Raw genomic sequence first — 13,863 nt, 5'->3', positions numbered from 1 at the left:
TCTGTATGTCTTCTTTGGAGAAATGTCTGTTTAGGTCTTCCACTCATTTTTTTTATTGAGTTGTTTATTTTATTGATATTGAGCTACATGAGCTGTTTGTATATTTTAAAGATTAATCCTTTGTCAGTTGCTACATTCGCAAATATTTTCTCCCATTCTTTTGAGGGTTGTCTTTTCATCTTGTTGATGGTTTCCTTTGCTATACAAAAGCTTTTAAGTTTAATTGGGCCTCATTTGTTTATTTTTGCTTTTATTTCATTTCTCTAGGAGGTGGGTCAAAAAGGTCTTGCTGTGATTTATGTCAAAGAGTGTTCTGCCTATGTCTTCCTCTAAGAGTTTTATAGTGTCTGGACCTTCAAAAAGTATGGAATACTTCACGCATCTATGTGTCATCCTTCACAGGGGCCATGCTAATCTTCTTTGTATGGTTCCAATTTTAGTATATGCCCTGCTGAAGTGAGCACTCAATAACTTTTTGATTATGTGAACTAAGCCAGTGACTCAGTGGTAAAGAATCCACCTGCCAATGCAGGAGTCGTGGGAGACACAGATTCAATCCTTGGGTTGGGGAAGATCGTCTGGAAGAGGAAATAACAACCCACTCCAGTATTCTTGCCTCGAAAATCTCATGGACTGAGGAGTCAGGAACACTACAGTTCAAGGGGTCACAAAGAGTTGGACACAACTTAGCAACCTAGCCCACACACACAATCCAAGGCCAGACATACATGTCCTCAGACTCCTTTTTTGTAAATTATATAGAAGAATCTCAGATAGAAAGATCCTCAAAAAGTTGTTCAATATCCTGCTCCCTGACCCTAGATTGCAGCTTTGGATAGTCCCAGCTCCCATAGATTAGAAGGAAATCTTGTGCTCTCCTAGGAGGAGAGTGTATAAATGAACATGACAAAGACACTACTCCTATATTTTGGAAGAAGTCAAAGAAATATTTTTTTCTTTCTTATTTATGATTTTGAAAACTGTGGCCTGTGTAAGCCAGAATAGGAGGTCCTATTCATTCATCACTTTCACCTCTTCTATTTGGAAATGTGAGATGCATGTCCAATGCCCAGAAAACCTGAAAACAACCAGTTTCAAACATTTCTTCTCCCACACCTAGTTTAATTTTCAATTTAGCTTTAAACTTGGAAACAAATCTATCTTTGGAAGACATGGACTAAGTAGAAGAGCTTTGAGGAACTCTTAAGCTCAACAGCATAAAACTATGAGCAGAATGTTTTGGTTAATATAAATTATTACAGCTTGCAAGGTAAACAAGTTTGATAATGAGTTCCTCCAGCCTAGATTCAAAGCCAAAATAACAGACATTTTGGAAAATTTTCAAGTCCACATAGTGGCCCTAACCTATAAAATGTATTAAAAAGTCTATCATGTAATTTAGCACCCACTACTAGTAACCTATTTTGCACAAATATTCTCCCAGGTGGTGAGTGTATACCAATGCCTCTATTCATTGCCTTGACCTTGACTCTTAACCTTGAATCTTTATTCACTTCCTTTGGGGTCAAAGGCAAATTCTCATTCTAATGGTGACAGCTCAAAGATACAGCTTATTTTTGTGGCACCTTTGTGCAAATTACAAAAGGCTGCTCACTCTGGGAGGACAAATCAGAGCAGAGCTGAGGGCATCATATCAGCCATCACCGTTGCCAGTGGCTCTGCAAGCAGCATGCAGACACAGTATGCTATGTGGCTTTTGTCAGAGAGACCGAAAATTTGCTGAGGCTGAACCCTTCATCGTTGGGCCAAGTTTTTAAAATCATTCATCAAATTTTTTGTGTTTTCTGAATTTTAGGGCCCTGAAGCAAAACATTTGTTCTCCCTCTTAAGTTTCTAGTTCTAGAATCACTCCAGACCCCCAACTGTGCTTCCTCCCACTGTCATCACTGAGATTGGGCCTCCTATGCTGGTCAGTTTTTTTGCACCTCCAGATCCACCCTCCACCCTTCTCAGTCCTAAGGCTCCTAAGGCTGGGCTCCTGAGCTCCTGTCCTGGGCTCCTAAGGTCTGACATTTGCTGATTGTGACACTCAGATACCTTTGTCCTCTGGTTGGGTTTGACCAGTGTTGGTGAGAAGTTCAGTTCAGTTCAGTCGCTCAGTCATGACCGAGCAAAGTCTGACTCTTTGCGACCCCATGGACTGCAGCACGCCAAGCCTCCCTGTTGATGAGAAGGCTGCCGGCAAAAGAGAGATAAAGGTATCGATTCCCAAGCTCAAGCCCCACCCCCACTCCCCTTCCCATGCTTGGTCGCCTTCTGGCACAGCTTTAGGATCTCACAGTTTGAACTCTGAGGCTGCCCCATGTCCAGCCACACCTCCAGCTCTACGGCTCTCTTGGGTTCCACAAACCCTGCTCCCTCACGGTGTTCCACTGTTCAGTTCCTGAGAGCTTTGCCATCTGTTGCTTTTTCCCCTAATGTAGCCCACACCCTGCAAAGGTTAGAGTCCACTCACAACAATCTCTGCGGTTGGCCCTATAGAGTGCATGCTCTCTGCCACTTCTGTCACCAGGAACGGTCCCATTAGCCTCACTCTTTTCTTCACCAGTGCTGCTCATCCTTCTTTCTCTTCTAAATGTCCCTGTGCTGGTCTCCCTGTTTGACCCTCTTCCTATTGCCAGCAGAGAGATCTGATCAAGTGACTTAAATTAGACAGAACCCGGCCCTGCATACAAACCTCCCTCCCAACCCTTGTCTCTGAGCAGCAGCCACACCCCACTTGCAGAGCCAACACTCACTGCTCCCCTCACCTCCTCTTCTGCATTTCAGCTGCTCCTTTTACCTCAGAACCTCTTTATCTCATTCACACTCCCTACTGAATGCCTACTAAATATTTGATAACTAAGTCAAAGTGTTATTTTTCCCATAGCTTTCTTGAATTCTCAGCTTCTCCCTTTTTCTTACTTTCTTGCCCAACCCACCTTCCTGCCCCTATCTTGAGAGACTGTGATAATGCTATCCAAATACCTGTAAGATTTTATTATATTTTTTGTTCGCTTGTCATTTTTTTCTCCTATTAGCCCCTTGAAAAGTCAGGTCCCAAAATTCAGCCAGTGAAGGCAAAATGGAGGCAGTTAGTACACTGAAAGAAAAAAAGAAGAGGAGGAAGAAGAAAGGCAGACTACGGAAAGGAATTGTCCTGCTCAGCTTGCGAAGTATCATATAAGGTTTTCATGTGTTTCGTGAAGGCAGAGTGAGTTGCATTCCTTATCTCTGAGTTTGGGGATGACTACTAGATTTGTGCAAAGGTTTTGATAGTACTAAGGGATGAGTGCAAATATTCTTTTCTTATCATGAAAATGTAAAATGAAATATTCTAAAAGTGAAATAATGCTAGAGTATAAAAAAAAAATTTCAGGAGGAAATTTGTTTTAAAAAAAAGGACTGTTTATCTAACTTGAAAAAAATAAATAGGACATGTTCCAATTAAAAATCAGGGTTTCTGCATTTAACTGCTTTTTGGTGGCCAGCTTTTATTATTGCTGTGTCAAAATGGAATTCAAGATGCATTGGGTAAGTATTGGCATTATTGAAAATATGCCATAGAATTTAGTTGAAAAAAATGAAAGTTTGAATTTAAAGATCACATTTTAAAAGGAAAACCCTGTTTACTCAACTATTATTTCCTAGGTGTCTATTCTAGATGGTAGTTATACAACTATGAGAAATAGTAAACAAAGTTCTAGTTCCTGCCATCATGGAGCTTAGAGCCTAGTGACAAAAAAGAATTCAACCAAATATTACTTAATATTTAAATGTCTGTTACTTACTATATGCCAAGCACTCCTCTAAGAAATTTACAAAGTTTATTTTATTTAATCCTCTGAACAAATCTATACAGAAAAATTTACTATAACTCCTATATTTTCTTATATTATACAACTGAGGCACAGGAGTTAAGGAAGGTTTCTGTGAGTCACACAGGAAGGAAGTAGCAGAAGCAGGATTTAAAGCCAGGCAGTCTGGTCTAAGGATTTGTGCTTGTAATACCTTGCTATGTTTACCATCTATGCAGGAAATGATCAATTACAAAGAAAAAAAAATGTATTTTAGTGTTCATTACAAGCCTAAGTCAAAGGTATAGAATAAATTCATTCTTTTTCAAGATTCAAGACCTAATTAAAACTATATCATCATCATATGTCTTCTCTGACCTCTTATTTGAGCCATCTGTTGAAGCAACATTTTCTGATAGTCTGGTATATACTAAACACTGTACTGAATGGGAGGCTTCCCTGGTGGCTCAGATGGTAAAAAAAAAAAAAAATCTGCCTGCAATGTGGGAGACTTGGGTTCAATCCCTGGGATGGGAAGATCCACTGAGGAGGGCATGACAACCCACTCCAGTATTCTTGCCTGGAGAATCCCCATGGACAGAGCAGCCTGGCGGGCTACAGTCCATGGGGTCGCAAGAAGTCGGACATCACTGAGTGACTACATACAGCATACTGGATGGTGGAAACACAGAGAAAAGATAATTGTTACCTTAAAACTGTACAGGGAGGTGGGGAGTTTGGGGGTAAGGGGATAATGATATACAACAGTCAACTGTTACTTGCCAATGCATATCTGCTTCCTCTTAGGCTTCAAATTTGTTTTTCACTAGGACCCTAACTTGCTCTCAGGGGCTTTGCTGACAATATGGAGGAAATAAGAGAGTGGGAACAGACTGTTGCAGTAAGACATAATCAGTTCTGTCCTAGCATGTACACTGCCTGTTAAAAAGGCAGAGAAGTGGGACATTAGCCCGGTGAGATGGGTTAGGAAGGGCTATGAAGAGCAGATAAGGGTTAAAACGGCCTTAAAAGAATAAGTAAAATCATTTAAGGGGGAAGTGGGAAACAAAAATTGGTTTTGGATTTGGTCTAAACATACACCATCTGATCCATTAGCTTGCCTGGTAGATTCAGACATCATATTAATACTAAATGAATATACAACCACGATTTTCATGTATTATTTTTTGAGACGGCCACTTTTAAGAGACCACTTCAGCAGAGGTGATGTACAGTAGCGGTTAAAAGCTTTGATTTTAGATTCATATAGATGAGGGTTTGATTCTCCCTCTCTCATTTTTTTTTTTTTTTTGGCTGTATGACTAAAAATAAAGTTAATTTTGCTTTTTTGAGATTCTTATCTGTTCAAACTTAAATATAATAGTCGTATGTGCTTTATAAGTGTTTCATGCCATAATGCAAGCAAAATATTTAGTGCATCTATACAATACTTGATAAATATGCTCATTTGGATATTTATCAAAGTCAAAGTTTTCAAAGATCTTTAGTTACCACATGAATCTGTTTTATTAATGAAAGAATTAAAGTCTTAAGACCATACTGCAAAATATTAAAAAAGCCCCATTGCCCCATTGGGTTTTGTAAATATTTAATATGTTCTAATCATAAATATTTTTTTGCCTTTCTGTTTGAACTTGACTATCTCCTCTTTGAGGCTTTTCCTTTTCTTTTGTGATAATAATGGGGCTTAGGTCCTAACTATCAAGAAATAGTCCCCCCATATCAGAATGTGATCTTGGCCAATTTCTACAAACAAAGTAAAGCTGAGTTTCTGCCCTGATGTCTGTGGACCTTAAAGCTTACCCACACTAAATGAATTAATATTCATATAAATAAATATAACTCAAATCCAGAAAAAAAATTAAACTTGCTAAAATTCAAAGCATAACAAAGAAATTGTTGTTTTGAAGCATTTTAATGTTTGGCCATGCTGTCAATATATTAATGAACATAGTATCTTTATCAGGATCCTTTCTTCCATGATGATAATGAAGATGATGCTCATTCACTCATCCTATACAAATTCTCATGACAATTTATTAAGCTTGTTCTGAAGGTAGTAGCATTGAACGCTGGCAGAGAAAATTTAGACTGTGTATAAAACTCCAGCAGCTGAATAGAGATTTATATATTATCTCTATATTAATACATGCCATATTAATTCAAGTTTCACTTTGCAGGTGAAAAGTATTTTAGCAGGTTAAATTAGCAAGCGATATGAAAACAATTTTTCATATGTTTTTGTCTCCATCTCACAATTAGATCATAGTTCTAACTCCAGGTTTATCAATCTGATCTAAAAGACCTAAGAAAGGAAGATTTTCGCATTATTTTGGTCAGTCAACAAGCTAGTACTCAGTTCAATGGCAGTATTTTTGAAGATTGAAGCTAAATTGCTTTACCTGCCTATCTTGCTTTCTAATGAGCCTTGCAATGACTGTCAATATTGCATGTTTTGCAACAGTGTATTTTCATTCATTTCAAGTACACCCTTTCAATGTGTATCAGTACATGAAAATAAATTTATGATTTATTTGATATTCTTAATTTATAAAAGTTAAACATTTTAATTTATAAAAATTACTATTAAAATAAATTTTTATTATAATGATAACTTGTGGGTTTCACGCTCACAGCTATAGTACCTTTTAAAGTTGATAAAGACTTCTCTTCTTTAGTTGCCAATCATGGAAAGGGACAAAGTTTTGAAAATGTCCACTAATTTTGAAGAAGAGAGTGCTAAATCATACATTGAAATAAGTTCAAAATGATGAGAAAAAATTTTTTTTAGTCTCCCTTGTTTCCCCCTAGTATTCTGTCTTTATGAAATAACTAGCAGGGAAATATAACACCATTTGAATCATAATGAAACTGCTCTTATTTCTTAAGATATTCTCTCATTTCCTCTTTTTAAAGTAATAGTTAATTCTCATTACAAATTCAAGGTAAACTTCTTTCGGAAGTTTTAAATGAAAACAGAGGATATATTGTATGATTTGACTTCTAAATTAATGTCTTTGATAAAATGTCCCACAAATTAAGTGATCTCCTTCTGAGATGATATAAGCTGTCATTTTGGGTGACAGTCACATGAATTCCATTTTCCATATGAGAATGAGGTGCTAGACTCATAGCGTCTAGGCTGGGTCATCTAGAGAGGGAAATAATGTATCGAGTGATCAGGAAGCTGCCCCCAAAGGATGTCAATGAAAAATGACATTAGTGTGTAAAGAACTGCTAGAAAACAGTGCCCAAAGTATTGAAATTGCCACTGTGGGATTTCCCAGACTGATGATGTCGCTTTGCTATATCATTCACTGTTACCACATTCTCTTTCAGTATGCCATAGTGACTTCTATTATAATTAATTAATAAGGATATCTAGTATTAGGTTAAAATTTTCCTTCCTAGTCCTGTAGAAACACTTATTGTCAGAAAACTCAAGCTGTAAAGCATACCTTAAAAGTAGCACCCACTGAACACGGCAAGTTATTTCCCTACCTCCTTATGTACGAGTGTGTGGATTTACAAGCTGATTTCTGGGTTATGAAGTATGAGCAGAAATGACATGTGCCATTTAGAGGTTAAAAAGTTTAAGATACAGGTACGCCCCTGCTGTCTCTTTCACCATTTGTCAAGTACAAAGACTAAGGTAAACCCACAAAGTGAAAGAAGTCTGGGTTCCTGAATTGAACTTCTACCCAGTAAGAAAAACAGAATTAGTAATTTTATCTTAAGCATCAGGGAAAATTATTGGAGGGTCTTATACTCATTGGAAAAGACCCTGATGCTGGGAGGGATTGGGGGCAGAAAGAGAAGGGGACGACCGAGGATGAGGTGGCTGGATGGTATCACTGACTTGATGGACATGGGTTTGAGTAAACTCCGGGAGTTGGTGATGGACAGGGAGGCCTGGCGTTCTGTGATTCATGGGGTCACAAAGAGTCAGACGTGACTGAGTGACTGAACTGACTGACTGACTGACTGATACAGGGAAATTCTGTAATCGCTTTGGTAGAGGGTGGATTGTAAGAAGAGGTGGCAGCTAGTCTCCAAAAGACCCCTAATGTTCCCCACCTCATGGAGTTCACGCCTTTGTCTGTTCCCTTCCCACATGGTTCCAGGATTGATCACTGTGGCCAGTGGAGTACAGCGGAAGTGATGGCCTGCCACGTCCAAGAGTTAGTACTAAAGACACAGTGGTTTCTATCTTGATGTCTCTGTCTGTCTCTAAGATTACTCATTCTGGGGGAAGCCAGGTGCTATGCTACATGTAGCTCTGTGGAGAGACTCACATGGTGAGGAGCAACCACATGAGTGAGCTTGAAAGTTGGCTTCCTCTAGCCCCAGAGAAGTTTTCAAATGAATGAAATGCTGGTGAACAGCATGAGTTACCCTAAACCAAAATTACCTACCTAAAATTCTCCTGGATTCCTGACCCACATGGACTGTGTGATTGATATAATAAATGTTTGTTATCTTAAACTGTTTAGTTTCAGGGAATTTTGATACACAACAATAAATAATTACTATAAAAGACCCATCACTTCATGGCAAATAGATGGGAAAACAGTGGAAACAGTGACTGACTTTATTTTGGGGGGCTCCAAAATCGTTGCAGATGGTGATTGCAGCCATGAACAAACATTTCTCCAAAGAAGACATACAGATGGCTAACAAACACATGAAAAGATGCTCAACATCACTCATTATCAGAGAAATGCAAATCAAAACCTCAATGAGGTACCATTACACGCCAGTCAGAATGGCTGCTATCCAAAAGTCTACAAGCGATAAATTCTGGATAGGGTGTGGAGAAAAGGGAAACCTCTTACACTGTTGGTGGGAATGCAAACTAGTACAGCTGCTACGGAGAACAGTGTGGAGATTTCTTAAAAAAACTGGAAATAGAACTGCCACATGACCCAGCAATCCCACTCCTGGGCATACACACCAAGGAAACCAGATCTGAAAGAGACACGTGCACCCCAGTGTTCATTGCAGCACTGTTTATAATAGCCAGGACATGGAAGCAAGCTAGATGCCCATCAGCAGATGAATGGATAAGGAAGCTGTGGTACATATACACAATGGAATATTACTCAGCCGTTAAAAAGAATTCATTTGAATCAGTTCTAATGAGATGGATGAAACTGGAGCCCATTATACAGAGTGAAATAATCCAGAAAGATAAAGACCATTACAGTATACTATCACATATATATGGAATTTAGAAAGATGGTAATGATAACCCTATATGCAAAACAGAAAAAGAGACACAGATGTACAGAACAGACTTTTGGACTCTGTGGGAGAAGGCGAGGGTGGGATGTTTCGAGAGAACAGCATCAAAACATGTATATTATCTAGGGTGAAACAGATCACCAGCCCAGGTTGGATGCATGAGACAAGTGCTCGGGCCTGGTGCACTGGGAAGACCAAGAGGGATCGGGTAGAGAGGGAGGTGGGAGGGGGGATAGGGATGGGGAACACATGTAAATCCATGGCTGATTCATGTCAATGTATGACAAAAACCACTACAATAATGTAAAATAATTAGCCTCCAACTAATAAAAATAAATGAAAAAAAATAAAAAATTTAAAAAAAATTAAATTAAAAAAAAATAAAAGACGCTTACTCCTTGGAAGGAAAGTTATGACCAATCTAGACAGCATATTAAAAAGCAGAGACATTACTTTGTCAACAAAGGTCCACCTAGTCAAGGCTATGGTTTTTCCAGTGGTCATGTATGGATGTGAGAGTTGGGCTATAAGGAAAGCTGAGCACCAAAGAATTGATGCTTTTGAACAGTGGTGTTGGAGAAGACTCTTGAGAGTCCCTTGGACTGCAAGGAGATCCAATTGGATATCCTAAAGGAGATCAGTCCCGGGTGTTCATTGGAAGGACTGATGTTGAAGCTGAAACTCCAATACTTTGGCCACCTGATACGAAGAGCTGACCCATTTGAAAAGACCCTGATGCTGGGAAAGATTGAGGGTTGGAGGAGAAGGGAATGACAGAGGATGAGATGGTTGGGTGGCATAACCGACTCAATGAACATGGGTTTGAGTAAACTCTGGGAGTTGGTGATGGACAGGGAGGCCTGGTGTGCTGCAGTTCATGGGGTCGCAAGGAGTCTGGCACGACTGAGTGACTGAACTGAACTGATAAGAGATAAGAATATAAGCAGGATGAGTAGACATGAGGCTGTTGCAGTGATCCAGGAAAGAGATGGCTGTAATATTAACAGATATGGGGATAAATAAGAAGATTGTGTATTTTGAGGGTGATAGTGGGGAGGAACTGACCCGATACAGTGGAAGAACCTGGAAAATAATCCTCTCAGTACAAGATATTGATATGATCTGAGTGTTGAGAAAGTAAACTGAGGATTCCCTGAAGTTATAGTAGGAAATTTTGTGATACTGTGACTGCACTTGTATGCTTCCCCCAAAATCCACGTGTTTTGGGATACTATTTGGAGATGTGGCCTTTGGGAGGCAATTAGGTCATAAGGATATAGTCTTCATGATGGGATCAGTGCTCTCATGAGAAGAGACACAAGAGAGTTTGCTAATCATCTCTCTCTCTTTCTTTTCTATATGAGGACATGGCAAGAAGAGTTCCATCTGAAAGCCAGGAAGGGGGCTCTCACAAGAAACCAAATTGGTGACTACCTTGATCTTGGATTTCCCAGCCTCCAACACACAGAGATGTAAATTTCTATTGTTTAAGCTACACAGTCTATGATACTTTTATTATAGCAAGCAAAACTGACAGAGAGAGAAGGTGTTTCCCCCGTCTCTTTCACTGAGTAGGTTATTCTTGAAGCAATTTGTCTAATTCTGGATGATATACTTGCAAAGAGCAATTGAAAAACAAGACTCATGTGGTAGATGTTCAAAAATGGTAGAGTAAGGGATGGTAGAATGGAGACATGACAGTGAGAAGTCAGGTTTGGGGGAAAGAAGACTAAGATTGAACATGATGGCTGTATAAAAATATTTGGAGAAAAATCCAATCTTCACCAAGTCTATTTATCTGAAACCTTGGAAATTTTACTGAGCTTGGATTCTTAATTATAACTTCTTTCCAACTGCTCTCTCTTCAGTATGAAAAGAGTTAGTGAGAAAATCCTGTCCCCAAGAAGAAGCCAGAATCAATTCACCAAAATACATATTTGTACAACATCCACAAGACACAGAGAATTATAACTTGAGAGATTAAAAGTGTATTAGAGCATTATACATTTTTCTCTAAGGAATAGTAGTAATTAAATAGATCTTTTGTTCTAACATTATGACCTCATTTTTCATACCCTTCAGTAAGAAATTACGGCAAATTTTCTCTCAATTCTAGAAATTAAAAAAAAAATTTTTCTCAATAGGCAAGGGTTTGTTGTTTTGTTTTATACCAGTGTAGACTTGTCTGCTCCAGAAAGCAAGGATTCATTAATATAGCTCCCAGGAGGTTGACAGGCAGCTTACAGCTTGGTGATGAGAAGGGTCACATAGAAATAAGAATGAAAGAGTTGAATAAATTGCATTGAGGGTGAACTGAGTAAGAAAATGCTGAAAATATTACCTAAATAGATATACAAGTATACTTTTAAACAAACCCATGAAATTCACTTAACAAATATTGATTTAGCTCCTACAATGCATCAACCACTTTACCGGATGGACCACTTTTACAGGAATCCAGTGGTGGTCAAAAAATTAATAAATAAAACAAAAAAGCATTCAGTCTACAGTCCTTACGGGGAAGTGAAAGAATCAGATAATTACATGAACAATCACATAAACAGAAGTAAAACAGATATAAAGTTACAACTTTGCCTAATGATGCATTAGTGATCTCCAAACTTTTGGGGCACTGCAGACCTATTTTGTGAAGATCAATTTTTCCATGGACCAGGGGTGGAGTGTGGTTTTGGGATGATTCAAGTACATTACATTTATTGTGCACTTTACTTCTAAAACTACTACTGATCTGATAGGAGGTACTGGTCTAAAGCCAGGAGGTTGGGGACCCCTGCTCTAGATGATATAATGGACAGATATAAGGTATCATGAGTCTAAAACAGGTAGATTAGACTTTATAGGGAGGTTAGGAAGGGTTTACCTGGAGAAGTGTTGATTAAGGTAAGATCTGAAGAAAGAGGAAGAGTTAACCAGATGGGAGATGGTAAAAGTTGAGGGCATATCAAAAAAACGGAATGGCTTATGCAAAGGCCCAGTGGTGGAAAGAAACGTGAAAAAATATGAAACACTGACCAGAAGCCAGAAGGCTTGTACCCAGCAGAGAAGGGCAAGCAGGAGTAAGGGGTGGCGAAGCAGCTCAGAGCTATGCCCTGAGGAGCCTTATGATTCATCTTGCAAGCTTTGTTTGCAAGTTTGCAGTGGGAAGCAGTTAAAGAGTCTAAGTCTAGAGAGGGATGAGGAAGGTAACGTGATTAGCTTGCCTGTGGAGGGAAGTATAAGTCTGACCACAAAGTAAAGAAGCAGTTGGACAGTGGGCAGAATGGGGCAGAGCAAACCAATGATTGGGAGATGATTATAACAGGCTATGGCATGCATGGAGAGAAGTGGACAGATATTTCTGGTAAAATATTGACAATTCGGTGAGTGAGAGAGGGAGGTGTCAATAATAATTGTGAGCTTTCAGACTCACACAACTGTTTGGATAGGTGAAAGTAAGGGTTAATCACTGAGAAACAGAATACTGAAATAAGCTTAGGAATTGAAAGTTCAATTTTTGGATATGCTGAGTTGAATCTGGTTTGAGGCTTCCAAGATGACTTTAGGCAGTGGAGCTCAGAAGAGAGATCAGAGCTAGAAATCACTACTGTGAGTTATCTGCAAAGATGTCAGAATTGAAGCAGGAGGGTAGAAGAGGAAACTTGGGACTGCACCTTAAAGAATTCCGGCATTTAAAGAGAGGCAATTCCAGTAAGGAAGACTGAAAGAAAGTAGCCAGGGAGATAGTGGAGAACCAGACTTGTGCTGGGTTTAGAAAGCCAAGGAGAAAGACCATTTCTAGGATGGAGTTGTCATTGAGTCAACCACAAGTGAGAAATCAAATAAAAAGAGAATATGAAGAGTAGAGGGCTTCCACAGTGGCTCAGTGGTAAAGAATCTTCCTGCCAGTGCAGGAGACACAGAAGACGTGGGTTCAATCCCTGGTCAGGAAGATCCCCTGAAGAAGGACATGGCAACCGACTCCAGTATTCTTGCCTGGAAAATTCCATGGACAGAGTCCATGGGATCACAAAGAGTCAGATATGATTGAGCATATGTGCACGCACATACGCCAACAGCAAGAACACAGCTGAACACTGCAATGATCATCTCAGTCCAGTTCTCACAATGAACTCCTGCATCTCCCTCATCTTACAGGGACAGAAAGTGAGGTTACGAAAGGAATGCTCCTGCTTCAGGATGAACAGAAAGGATTTTTCACCACTCTGAGCTAGTATCCATATTCCTCCCACACCAGATCATGCTGCCCACACACAATTTTAAAGCTGCATGAGAGAATATGATGTCTCTTCAATCACCATATTCACCTGACTGTGGAAGCCTTAAGTTCTTTTATATGAGGATTTCATGTGCATTCTAACTTAGATTAAGAATACATTTGGGTGAAAATGTAAACTATTGGTTCTTTTTCTCTAGGAGCAGATTATAAAAGATAGATAAAACCTCACCAGACATCTGAGAGAGATGGGACATGAAACAAGGGAAGAAAAGAGTATCCAAAGGACCTAAGGGTACCAAAGGTGTCTTTCTAATTTTGACTGTAAACTGAACACAGTTGAAGGCAGAGTCATTGTGTCGTTGATGGAATATTCCTTCCACCTGACACAACTAACAAGTTATTACTAATAGATTTATCCTCTCACACAGTCCCTGAAATAATTTTTCTCCATTTCAGAAGCAACAACTGTAATCAGGAAATAATAAGGACCCTTGTATAAGCTGCCTTTGAAAGAGTGTAAGTTACCCAGATAGAATGGCCCAGTGTACAATCCACTGATGAATT

The 13,863-nt window shown here is 39.1% G+C and overlaps 1 non-coding gene across 1 annotated transcript; it reads right to left on the bottom strand.

The window, feature by feature from the left end:
- Positions 1-358: 358 nt before the first annotated feature.
- Positions 359-462, bottom strand: LOC122684032. The gene has a single exon (XR_006337927.1). It is a non-coding gene; the product is annotated as a U6 spliceosomal RNA (small nuclear RNA).
- Positions 463-13,863: the final 13,401 nt, after the last annotated feature.

Source organism: Cervus elaphus, chromosome 25 (genome assembly GCF_910594005.1).
Source record: "Cervus elaphus chromosome 25, mCerEla1.1, whole genome shotgun sequence".
Taxonomy (NCBI): Eukaryota; Metazoa; Chordata; class Mammalia; order Artiodactyla; family Cervidae; genus Cervus; species Cervus elaphus.
This window is presented reverse-complemented; position numbering and strand designations above follow the sequence as displayed.